This window comes from Saimiri boliviensis, chromosome 11 (assembly GCF_048565385.1).
Source record: "Saimiri boliviensis isolate mSaiBol1 chromosome 11, mSaiBol1.pri, whole genome shotgun sequence".
Taxonomy (NCBI): Eukaryota; Metazoa; Chordata; class Mammalia; order Primates; family Cebidae; genus Saimiri; species Saimiri boliviensis.
In genome coordinates, this window is record NC_133459.1 from 44,255,750 (window position 1) to 44,268,290 (window position 12,541).

Here is a 12,541-nt window from a genome sequence, read left to right on the forward strand (position 1 = left end):
GACTCAAGTAAGCCTCCCACTTCAGCCTCCCTAGTAGCTGGGACTATCAGTGTGCACTACCACACTTAGCTAATTTTTTTATTTTTGTAGAGATGAGGTCTTACTATATTACCCAGCCTGGTCTTGAACTCCTGGGCTCAAGCGATCTTCCTGCATCAGCTTCCCAAAGTGCTGAGATTACAGGCGTGAGATATGGCAACTGGCCTACACATCTTTTAATTTAGAAATCTCACTTCTGTGAATTTATCCCACATATATCCTTGCACACACATAAAATGACATGTTCAATGATCCTTTTTACAGCATTGTTTATAATATCAAAACATAAATGTCCATTATAAGAAATTAGTTGCCGCTGGGCGCGGTGGCTCACGCCTGTAATCCCAGCACTTTGGGAGGCCGAAGTGGGTGGATCACGAGGTCAGAGATCGAGACCATCCTGGTCAACATGGTGAAACCCCGTCTCTACTAAAAATCCAAAAATTAGCTGGGCATGGTGGCGCGTGCCTGTAATCCCAGCTACTCAGGAGGCTGAGGCAGGAGAATTGCCTGAACCCAGAAGGCGGAGGTTGCAGTGAGCTGAGATCGCGCCATTGCACGCCAGCCTGGGTAACAAGAGTGAAACTCCGTCTCAAAAAAAAAAAAAAAAAAAAAAAATTAAGGGCCGGGCACGGTGGCTCACGCCTGTAATCCCAGCACTTTGGGAGGCCGAGGCGGGTGGATCACGAGGTCAAGAGATCAAGACCATCCTGGTCAACAAGTTGAAACTCCGTCTCTACTAAAAATACAAAAATTAGCTGGGCATGGTGGTACGTGCCTGTAGTCCCAGCTACTCAGGAGGCTGAGGCAGGAGAACTGCTTGAACCCAGGAGGCAGAGGTTGCGGTGAGCTGAGATCACACCATTGCACTCCTAGCCAGAGTAACGAGCGAACTCCGTCTCAAAAAAAAAAAAAAAAAAAAAAAAGAAAAAGAAATTAGTTAAATAAATTATGATATATCCATTCAATGGAATACTACGCAGGTGTTTAAAAAGAGAATAATAGGGGAGTGGGGAGTTGGGGAGAGATAGCATGGGGAGAAATGCCAGATATAGGTGATGGGGAGGAAGGCAGCAAATCACACTGCCATGTGTGTACCTATGCAACAATCTTGCATGTTCTTCACATGTACCCCAAAACCTAAAATGCAATTTAAAAAAAGAAAGAAAAAGAGAAAGAAAAAAAAGAGAGAGAATAATAAATAAATGAATAAATAAATAGTATATATAGGCCACAGTGGCTCATGCCTGTAATCCCAGCACTTTGGGAGGCCAAGGTGGGTAGACCACTTGAGGTTAGAAGTTCAAGACTAACCTGGCCAACATGGTCAAACCCCCATCTTTACTAAAAACACAAAAATGAGCTGTGTGTGATGATGTACTCCTGTAATCCCAGCTACTCAGGAGGCTGAGGCAGAGAATCACTTGAACCCAGGAGACAGAGGTTGCAGTAAGCCAAGATCATGCACTCCAACCTGGGCGACAAAGTGAGACTCTGTCTCAAAAAACAATAATAATATTTATATAACCAAAACAAGAAAAAGGAGTGAGGAAGCTCTCTATGCAGTGATCTGGAAAGGTCTCCAAGATATATGAAGTAAATAATCAAGATTGGGGGTGGGAAGTACAGAATAGTGGGGAACCATGGACAACTTTAAATGAAAGTGGGAAAAACAAGATTATACAATTGACCCTTGAACAACACAAGTTTGAACCACACAGGTCCACTCATGTGCAGTAGCTACTCAAAGTGTGATCATAGCATGCTACGGCCTCAAACTCCTGGCCTGGGACAATCTTCCCAAGTCAGCCTTTGGAGTAGCTAAAACTACAGGCAAACCTGGATTACACAGAGATTTTTTTTTTCAACAAATGTATTTTTTAAATTTTTGGATATTTGTTAACACTTTGAAAAAACTCACAAAGCACCTAACCTAGAAATATCAAAAATACTAAGAAAAAGTCTTAACTTATGCCATGAATGCAGAAAATATATGTAGATACTAGTCTATTTCATCATTTACTATAAGATATACACAAATCTATTATAAAAAGTTAAAATTTGGCCGGGCGCGGTGGCTCAAGCCTGTAATCCCAGCACTTTGGGAGGCCGAGGCGGGTGAATCACGAGGTCGAGAGATCAAGACCATCCTGGTCAACATGGTGAAACCCCGTCTCTACTAAAAATACAAAAAATTAGCTGGGCATGGTGGCGTGTGCCTGTAATCCCAGCTACTCAGGAGGCTGAGGCAGGAGAATTGCCTGAACCCAGGAGGCGGAGGTTGCGGTGAGCCGAGATCGCGCCATTGCACTCCAGCCTGGGTAACAAGAGCGAAACTCTGTCTCAAAAAAAAAAAAAAAAAAAAAAAAAAAAAAGTTAAAATTTATAGAAACTTAAGCACACAGGCCAGGCACAGTGGCTCACACCTATAATAGCAGCACTTTGAGAGGCCAAGGTCAGGAGTTCAAGACTAGCCTGACCAACATGGAGGAAATGCCATCTCTACTAAAAATACAAAATTAGCCGGGCATGGTGGTGTGTGCCTGTAATCGCAGCTACTTGGGGAGCTGAGGAAGAAGACCCGCTTGAATCCAGGAGGTGGAGGTTGTGGTAAGCCGAGATCACATCATTGCACTCCAGCCTGAGCAACAAGAACAAAACTCTGGCTCAAAAAAAAAAAAAAAATTGGCCGGGCGCGGTGGCTCAAGCCTGTAATCCCAGCACTTTGGGAGGCCGAGGCGGGCGGATCACGAGGTCAAGAGATTGAGACCATCCTGGTCAACATGGTGAAACCCCGTCTCTACTAAAAATACAAAAAATTAGCTGGGCATGGTGGCGCGTGCCTGTAATCCCAGCTACTCAGGAGGCTGAGGCAGGAGAATTGCCTGAACCCAGGAGGCGGAGGTTGCGGTGAGCCGAGATCGCGCCATTGCACTCCAGCCTGGGTAACAAGAGCGAAACTCAGTCTCAAAAAAAAAAAAAAAAATTATGCACACAAACACAGACCATACATGGTCCCATTCACAGTCAACAGTAAATGGGAAGATACGAACATGTAGTATTAAATAATAACTGCATTAAATCAACTGTAGTACCTACTGTACTTCTGTAATAATTCTGGAGCCACCTACTGTTGCTGTTTCAGTGAGCAAGCATTGTGAGTATCCCTTAAAATGCTATGTGATGCTAATTATCTCTACATGAACAGTTCCTTCCTCCAGTAAAAAGTGTCACAGTAAAAAGTGATCTCTCGAGGTTCTTGCATATTTTTCGTCATGCTTAGTACAATACTGTAAACCCTGAATAACACCGTGAGATCCATACCAAGTGCCACTAATGCTGGAAGTGCTCTCAAGAAACAGAGAAAAGTCATGACATTACAAAAAAAAAGTTGGCCAGGCGTGGTGGCTCATGCTTATAATCTCAGCACTTTGGGAGGCTGAGGCAGGAAGATCGCTTGAGCCCAGGAGTTTGAGACCAGCCATGGTAACATAGTGAGACTGTGCCTCTACAAAAAAATGAAAACTTATCCTGGAGTGGTGGCACATAGCTGTAGTCCCAGCTACTCAGGAGGCGGAGATGGGAGGATGGCTTGAGCCTGGGAGGTCAAGGCCCTAGTGACTCATGATCAGACCACTGCACTCCAGCCTGGGTAACAACCCATATCAAAATAAATAAATAAATAAATAAATATAAGACAAATTTGAATTGCTTGATATATACCACAGATTTAGATCTGCAGCGGCAGTAGTCAGCCATTTCAAAAAAAAAAAAAGGTAATTCATGAAGCCAGGCTATGCAATGAGAACAGCAGAAAAAGTTAAGTTTTGGGGGAGGTCAAAAATTATACCTGGGGCTGGGTATGGTCGTTCACACCTGTAATCCCAGCACTCTGGGAGGTTGAGGTGGGTGGATCACCTGAGAGGTCAGGAGTTTGAAACCAGCCTGGTCAACATGGTGAAATCCTGCTCCACTAAAAAATACAAAAATTAGCTGGGCATGGTGGCAGGCCCCTGTAATCCCAGCTACTTGGGAGGCTGAGGCAGGAGAATCACTTGAACCCAGGAGGTAAAGGTTGCAGTGAGCTGAGATCGTGCCATTGCACTCCAGTCTGGGTGACAAGCACAAAACTCCATTTCAAAAAAAAAAAAAAAGGAAATTCATGAAGCCAGGCTATGCAACACCACCAACAACAGCAGTAGTTAAGTTTTGCAGAAGGTGGGGGTGGGGTCAAAAATTATACTTGGGCCAAGGCACAGTGGCTCATGCCAGTAATTCCAGCACTTTGGGAGGCTAAAATGAGAGGACTGTTGATGCCCAGCAGTTTGAGACCAGCCTAGGCAACATAGGGAGGCAATCTCCACAAAAAAAAAAAAAAAAAAAAAAAGCTGGGCATGGTGGCATGGTCCCAGCTACTCATTCAGGAGGCTAAAAGGGGAGAATCACTTGAGTCCACAAAGTTGAGTCTGCAGTGAGCCTTGATGCTGCCACTGCACTCCAGCCTGAGCAACAGCATGATCCTGTCTCAAAAAAAAAAAAAAAATTGTACTTGGATTTTCTACTGCGCAGGGGTTGGCTATCCAACCCCTACATTGCCCAAGGGCCAACTGTCTATTCCTTTTTGTTTGTTTTTTTGATATGAAGTCTCTCTTGTTGCCCAGCTGGAATGCATTGGCACAATCTCAGCTCACTACAACCTCCGCCTCCCAGGTTCAAGTGATTCTCCTGCTTCAGCCTCCCAAGTAGCTGGGACTACAGGCATGTGCCACCACACCCAGCTAATTTTTGTATTTTTAGTAGAGACAGGGTTTCACTATGTTGGCCAGGATGGTGTCAATCTCTTGAGCTCGTGGTCTGCCCTCCTTGGCCTCCCAAGTGCTGGGATTACAGGTATGAGCCACTGTACCTGGCCATGATTCAATTTCTCTTAAAAAAAACAACTAAAGTTCACAAAGGATAAGTAATTTGCCTTTGTATTAACTATCATATAGTTAATAACAACAGAGTTGAATACACTTAAGACTTTCCTAATTTTCTTTTCCTTTTATCACACTGCCTTTTTGAAATTTTCAGGAATGGAAGATATAACACATTTTACAAGCAGGCTTTTCTCTGAAACTGCCACTGTCTCTGATTGTTCAGGAAAAATAACACTGGTGAGACTATAGTGAAGTCATCTCCATATGATGACTTGGTAAATAGTATAATGGCCATTGTTGGGTCAAAACATTCACCATCACCCACACAATACAATGTAATAATTGGGCTTCATCTACCAGAAGAAGATGAAACCCATAAATGCCCTTATCATAGGTTTCAAATTCCAACACTATATTCTTTTTGCAAAACAAAATGAAATGTATGACACTAAGAATATATCTATAAATACTTTCATACAGGGAAGAAAGCATAAAAGCAAGTCAGTTTTCTACTCTAAATAAGCCCAGGATGAGCATATGTAAATGTGTAATTTTCTTTTTACAATGAACTAAAACTGTTCAAGACCAGCCTGGCCAACATAGTGAAACCCCATCTCTACTAAAAATACAAAAACTATCACCGCGTGCGTGGCCCCCATCCATAATCCCAGCTACTCAGGAGGATGAGGAGCAGGAGAATCGTGTTAACCTGGGAAGCAGAGGCTACAGTGAACCAAGATCACGCCACTGTACTCTAGCCTCAGCGACAGAGCAAGACTCCATCTCAAAAAAAAAAAAAAAAAGAACAATTAACTAAAACCATAAAAAATTTTATTCAGGATCCTGAGGTGGAGAGTCCCTAGCCTCCCAGCACGTATATTTTTAAACAGAATCAAAGTCCATCATATGTCAAGTTTACAAAGGATTTTTGTGTTTGAGGGTCTATCCCAAACATATATCTGTAAGAGAGAATAACACATCGTATATCCAGGGCATCAAGTATCTGAAGATATCACCATTAATTCACACACAAACATCTGTACCATTCAGTACTACTTTTTAGCAAGTGCCAAGGAACCACGCCCCCAATTCTGGGTCCCTCCTTTGTGAGCAGGTCCACCTGTAGGTCTTACTATGTCGCCTGCTCAATAATCCTTCTATCACGCTGGACAAGTATGACATTCATGCTGATGACACAGTCAACACATCCCCTTAATCTCCTACTACTTTCATAACCTACACCTCCATTCCCCTTCAACAGCTTTAAGACAGTTAAGTCAGTTTTGTTTTGTTTTTTGAGACTATGCCTCACCCAGGCTGGGCTACAGTGACACAATCTTGGCTCACTGCAACCTCCACCTCCTGGGTTCAAGTGATTCTCCTGCCTCAGCTTCCTGAGCAGCTGGGATTACAGGTGCGTGCACCACCAGGTCCAGCTAATTTTTGTATTTTTAGTAGAGACAGGGTTTCACTATGTTAGCCAGGCTGGTTTCAAACTCCTGACCTCATGATCCACCCACCTCAGCCTCCCAAAGTGCTGGGATTACAGGCATGAGCCACCACACCCGGCCAGTTAAGCCAGTTTTTGTCTTTACCTTGAAATAATGAACTCTGAGCTATCCAATTATATATTTCTTACAAAATCTGGTCTTCAACCACAGTTCTGATTGTCTTTTCATTCTCCAAGTACACCAGCCTCCCTGTAGATTTTGCTTCTTATAACTCCCAGCTTGGTCCCTTGGACTCAAACATATCTCCTACACTATCAATAGCAGTGTAAAGTTGCTTCCCATTTTATCTTTCTGTCCTGCAAGTTCCAATTTTGAATCAATCCAACCATCTTTTTTGTCCTACTATTCTTAGGCTGTCAAAGAAAGTGTAAAATCCATGCTACTGGGCCCTACTACAAATATATTATTTCTAACTAGTAGGACCCTCAATGTGGTCAACAATCTTTTAGCTCCTGAGTTTCTTTTGCTTCCTTTTTTTTTTTTTTTTTTTTAAAGACAGGGTTTCACCATGTTGGTCAGGCTGGTCTTGAACTCCTGACCTCAGGTGATCCACCCACCTTGGCCTCAAAAGTGCTTGGATTACAGGCATGAGCCACCGCGCCCGGACTTTTTTTTTTTTTTTGCCCAGGCTGAAGTGCAGTGGCGCAATCTTGACTCACTACAACCTCCGTCTCCCAATTCTCAAGCAAATCCTCCCACCTCAGCCTCTCAAGTAGCTGGGACCACAACCAAACACCACTACACCCAGCTAATTTTTAAATTTTCTGTAGAGATGAGGTCTCATGATGTTGCCCATGCTGGTCTCAAACTCCTGGGTCAAGTAGTCCTCCCACCTCAAGCCTCCCAAAGTGCTGGGATTAAAAAATCCAAAGTGTGCCACCACACCTGGCCAACGATCTTTTTTTGTTAAATCTTTATTCTGTTTCATTTTCCATTTAAGATTCCCATGGCCATAATACTCAAGTCAGAAACTCGCCATAGTGTCTTCAGTCTCCAAACTGACTTCTCCACAGATAACTGATCACATCAATAAGACCATTTGTCAAACTCCCTCACCTTCCTTCCCTTCTACCGCATTGTTATCCATTTTCACTTCTATCTTTTTGGTGTCAAAGGACAAAATGCCTGACATATTTCCTAGATGAACTTTCTCCTCAACTTACAGAATTGTTTCACCTGTACTGAAAAGTAAAACACACATGGGCCATAATGGAAAGAACACAGGTTTCAGAACTTGACGTACCTGCTCAAATCCTTGTCTTCGGTATTGTCAACTGTAAAAGAGGGATACTGACATCTAAACGACAAGCCTGTTGTGATCTATAAAGTGTCTTTATGTACCTGGCATATAGTATATTCTCAGTAAAGACAAGTTTCACTAGTATTAGCTCTCCTTCACAACCAAACTCTGGATAATGATTTTACTCACTCCCTCTCATTAATAATTCATCATGATCTCACTACTGCCTTCACTGCCACCCTACCAAAACTGCCTTTCAGAGGAAACAAGTGACCACCTAATTGCTAAATTCAGGGCAGGTGGGGCATGGTGGCTCATGCCTGTAACCCCAGCAATTTGGGAGGCCGAGGAAGGCAGATAGCTTTGAGCTCAGGAGTTCAAGACCAGCCTAGGCAACACGGATTAAACCCCATCTTTACAAAAAATTATCTGGGTATGGTGGCTCCTGCCTGTGCTCCCAGCTACTCAGAAGGCTGAGGTGGAAGGATCGCCTGAGCTCTGGAGGCTGCAGTGAGCCAAGATTGCACCACTGAACTCCAGCCTGGGTGACAGAGTGAGACTCTGCCACCAAAGAAAAAAAAAGAAAATTCAGGGCTTTTTATTATTATTATTATTTATAAGACGGGGTTTCACATGTTGGTCAGGCTGGTCTTGAACTCCCAACCTCAGGTGATCTGCCTGCCTTGGCCTCCAAAGTGCCTGGATTACAAGCATGAGCCACTACGCCTGGCCAGGGCTTCTTAATTCTTTCTTTCTTTCTTTCTTTCTTTTTTTATAAGATGGGGTTTCACCATGATGGCAGGCTGGTCTTGAACTCCTGACCTCAGGTGATCCACCCACCTCGGCCTCCCAAAGTGCTAGGATTACAGGCATGAGCCACCGTGACCGGCCTGGGCTTCTTAATTCTTATTCAGCTGGACCTCTGGAGCACATGACATTGATAGTCACCCCCTCCCTTCCTGAAATCCTTTCTTTGGCTCCTATGATAATACTGTTACGTTCTAGTTCTTGCCCCATTCCCTTAATTTCTTTTTCAGTGTCTATTACCTTTCAAACAATGATGCTCCTTCTGGTCCACAGTGCTTCTCCTCTTTCAGTATTACCATTCCATACTAAGGCATGCAAATATCCCCCATATATTCTCTTGACCCTCTAAATTTACATATCTGGGTCCAAGCTTTCTCCCAATTTTCAGACCCGAATTTCCAGCTACCCACAGTGATATCAAAACATCTCAAACTCGGCTAAGAGCAGCGACTCATGATTGTAACCCCAGCACTGTGAGAGGCCGAGGCAGGCAGATCACCTTAGGTCAGACGTTCGAGACCAGCCTGGCCAACATGGGGAAACCCCATCTCTACTAAAAATACAAAAATTAGCTGGGCCTGGTGGCGCATGCCTGCAATCCCAGCTATTCAGGAAGCTTAGGCAGAATTGCTTGAACCCAAGAGGAAGAGGTTAAAGTTAGCCAAGATCATGCCACTGAACTCCAGCCTGGGTGACAGAATGAGACTCTGTCTCAAAAACAAACAAACAACCCTGAAACTTAACTTGTTCAAAACCAAATTCATGGCTGAGCGCGGTGGCTTGTGCATGTTATCCTAGCACTTTGGGAGGCCGAGGCAGGCAGATCACCTGAGGTCAGGAGTTCAAGACCAGCCTGGCCAACATGGTGAAATCCCGTATCTACTAAAAATGCAAAAATCGGCCAGGCATGGTGGCAGGTGCCTGTAATCCCAGCTCCTCAGGAGGCTGAGGCAGGAGAATGGCTTAAACCTGGGAGATGAAGGTTGCAGTGAGCTGATCGGGCCACTGCACTCTAGCCTGGGAGACAAGATCGAGACTTCGTCTCAAAAAAAAAAAAAAAAATTCATTACCTTCCCTTAAAATTGCTTATTTATGCTCCCTATTTGAGATGAGATCGGGCGAGTTCAAGGTGGTATGGCCAGACACTGTGTTCCCTATGTCAATTAACACTACCGACTCACACTATCACCCAAGTCAGAAACTTCCTACTATTCCACTCAACTCTATTTGAAACCTCTTGGAATTTCGTGCCATTCTCTCCCGCCTGGATAAGCACACTCGTTTTCTGCCTACCTGGCGTTTCCGCGTCTACACGGTCTTCACCTTCAATCCTTCCTCTATAGTTTCACCAGAGATAATGCAATCATACCAAACTCCTGCTTACAAAACCTTCAACGGCTCCCCATGCCCGTAGCATAAAGTCCAAATTCCTCCGTAAGTTCTTCTCAGCGGTATACAATTTAAAGCTTTTTAAATTACACAAACCTGGGTTCCACTTCTAGCAAAATCTGAACACTGGCTTAGTTCAGTCTTCAAACTGAAGCGTAAAAAGCAGAGAGGGGAAAGGAGGGGAGATGATGACAAGGAAGGAAAGAAGGGGGGACGGCAGTAGGGTCTGAGGGGAGGGAAGTGTTTTTCCGGGTAGAGGTGAACGTTTTCAAGGGAGGAGTGTGTCTGAGTGAAGTCAAGTGAAGAAGCCCAGATCTCTGGGGCAGGAGCGGGTATGGGAGCAGGGAGGCACTCACTGGGGAGCTGGAAGTCTCTGAAACAAGAGTTTTCCGAGAAAACGAAAGATCCCTAAATATCTGGAGTGAGAAAGGTCCCTAATGCGAGCGAGGTAACTTCTAACGGGTTCCCAGGTTCTAAGGGGGAACAGACGCGGCAGGGAGCCTGAGGCAAGTGAGAAGGAGAGGGGAAAGCGGCCGGGAAGGGAGCGTCCGCCGCCGCTGAGAGGGGGACCTCTGGGAAGCCGAGGGGTGCCGTCGGGTGCGGAGGGACGCAAGCGCCTCTGACCCGGGACCGAGGAGGCGGAGGGACAGCGCGCGCCGGCCGGGCGGATGCCGGGGTTTCTGTCCCCAGTCCTCTCTTCACTTTACCTGAGGCAGGACTGAGCAGCCAGAGGGGTGCCTGCTCGGGCAGGAGGGGGAGGCGGCGGCAAAGAGGGAGCATAGTAACCCTCACAGCTCGGTGGTGGCAGCGGCTCCTTAGCCTGCGGAGGCGGTGGGAGTCCCTTGCGCAGAAGCCGGCGACTCAGCGGAGCTAGCGGCGGCGGAGAACGAGGAGGCTACTGCCATGGCCCCACAGTCGGGGCCGCTCCCCCCGCCTGTTTGGCGGGGCCAGGAGGACAATCCGACCAGAGAAACCAAGAGGGCAGCTGGTAGCGCTGCTGAGCTCCCGGGCCGCGAGAGACTGAAACGCCCGCTCGGCCCAGCAGGGGGGCTGGGGGCGGGGTCTCGGATGGCCACGCCCCCTCAGGCCCTCCCTCAGAGTAGCCAATCAACCGTCAACTCCTGATAAACGAGCTAGTGGAATTGCCCAATTAGAGCTAGGAATGCCACGTGGTATGAGGGTGGGCACAATGGGCGTCCAGAAAAGCCAATGAACAGCCGTAGGCGCCAACTCCGGAGGACTAAGGGAACGAATAGGGAGGAAGGCGAGGTAAAAACAGAAGAAGCAGTGTGTGGGAAAGGCGGAACCGAGGAGGAGGGAATACACCTGGGGGAAACCCAAGTCCAGGCGCCTCTTAGAGGGCGGGGCGGTAAACACAAGATGGACCAATAAATATGTTAAACACAGAAACAATTGGTAACTTATAAAACGAATTGAAAATGGACTAGACTGGCGCGGCTTTCGGGTTGGTCAAGGTATTGGTAAGGAAAAGCGGTAAGAATGCGGCGTCCTGCAGGATCTAGGTATAGTGAGGAGGAAAAAAATACAAATAATAGCGACTCGAAATAAAGCAATCAGTAGAGCTAAACAAAATGCTAGAGAAGCAATTAAGCAGGACTAAGAGATTCGATTCGGTGAAGGCTTAGAGGAGATAACACTTCAGCTAGCTTGAAAACAGATTTTGAAAGAAAGCTGGTGGGGAATAAGTTGGGTTTTCTTTTTGGGTTTTGTTTTTCTGTTTTTTTTTTTTTTTTTCCAGAAGGGTCTCACTCTATCGCCCAGGATGGAGTGCAGTGGTGATCACGGTTCACTTGCAGCCTCAAACTCCTGGACTAAGATGATCCCCCCAATTCAGCCTCCAGGGTATAGCTGGGACTAGAGGCGCACACCACCATGCCCAGCTAATTTTTTTTTTTTTTTTTTTAGATTGAGTCTTCCTCTGTCTCCAGACTGGAGTGCAGTACTGCTATCTTGGCTTACTGCAATCTCAGACTCCCAGGTTCAAGCAATTCTCCTGCCTCAGCCTCCCTAGTAGCTGCGACTACAGGTATGTGCCACAACACCCAGCTAATTTTTTTTTTTTTTTTTTAAAGAGACAGAGTTTCACCTTGTTGGCCAGGCTGGTCTCAAACTCCTGACCTCGGGTGATCCACCCACTTCAGCCTCCCAAAGTGCTGGGATTGCAGGTGTGAGCCAAAGCACCTGGCCTATTTTTTTTATATTTAGCAGAGACAGGGTTTCACTGTATTGGCCAGGATGGTCTCAATCTCTTGACCTTGTGATTCACCCACCTCGACCTCCAGAAGTGCTGGGATTGCAGGCATGAGCCACCGCACCCAGCCCAATTTTCTGTAGAGACAGAGTTTGCCATGTTGCCCAGACTGGTCTGGAACTCCTGGACTCAAGTGATCCACCCACCTTGGTCTCCCAGAGTGCAGGGATTACAGATGTGAGCCACTGATTTCAGCTAAGAATTCTGCCCAGCTGTTCGACAGGCACATATTTCTTCTCTCTTTGCATGTGCCTGGACCTCAGGAGCTCATAATCTCATGCCTGAGGAAACTGGAACAGGAGGAGGGCAAGAGCAAGCAGTATGGGCTTTACTGCATCAGCACTCCCAGATGTTAGAGACCCCT

The 12,541-nt window shown here is 45.9% G+C and overlaps 1 protein-coding gene across 2 annotated transcripts in view; it reads right to left on the minus strand.

The window, feature by feature from the left end:
• TESK2 (testis associated actin remodelling kinase 2) overlaps positions 1-12,541 on the minus strand; it is a 165,022-nt gene that overhangs the window by 145,610 nt on the left and 6,871 nt on the right. The window contains exon 1 of one of the 2 annotated variants that reach the window (XM_010347426.3): positions 10,613-10,937. The exons of the other annotated variant lie outside the window; for it this stretch is intronic. The gene's annotated coding sequence lies outside the window, so the exon portion shown is untranslated. Of the gene's footprint in view, positions 1-10,612; positions 10,938-12,541 lie in introns of those variants that run through there. 2 annotated transcript variants of the gene reach the window in all.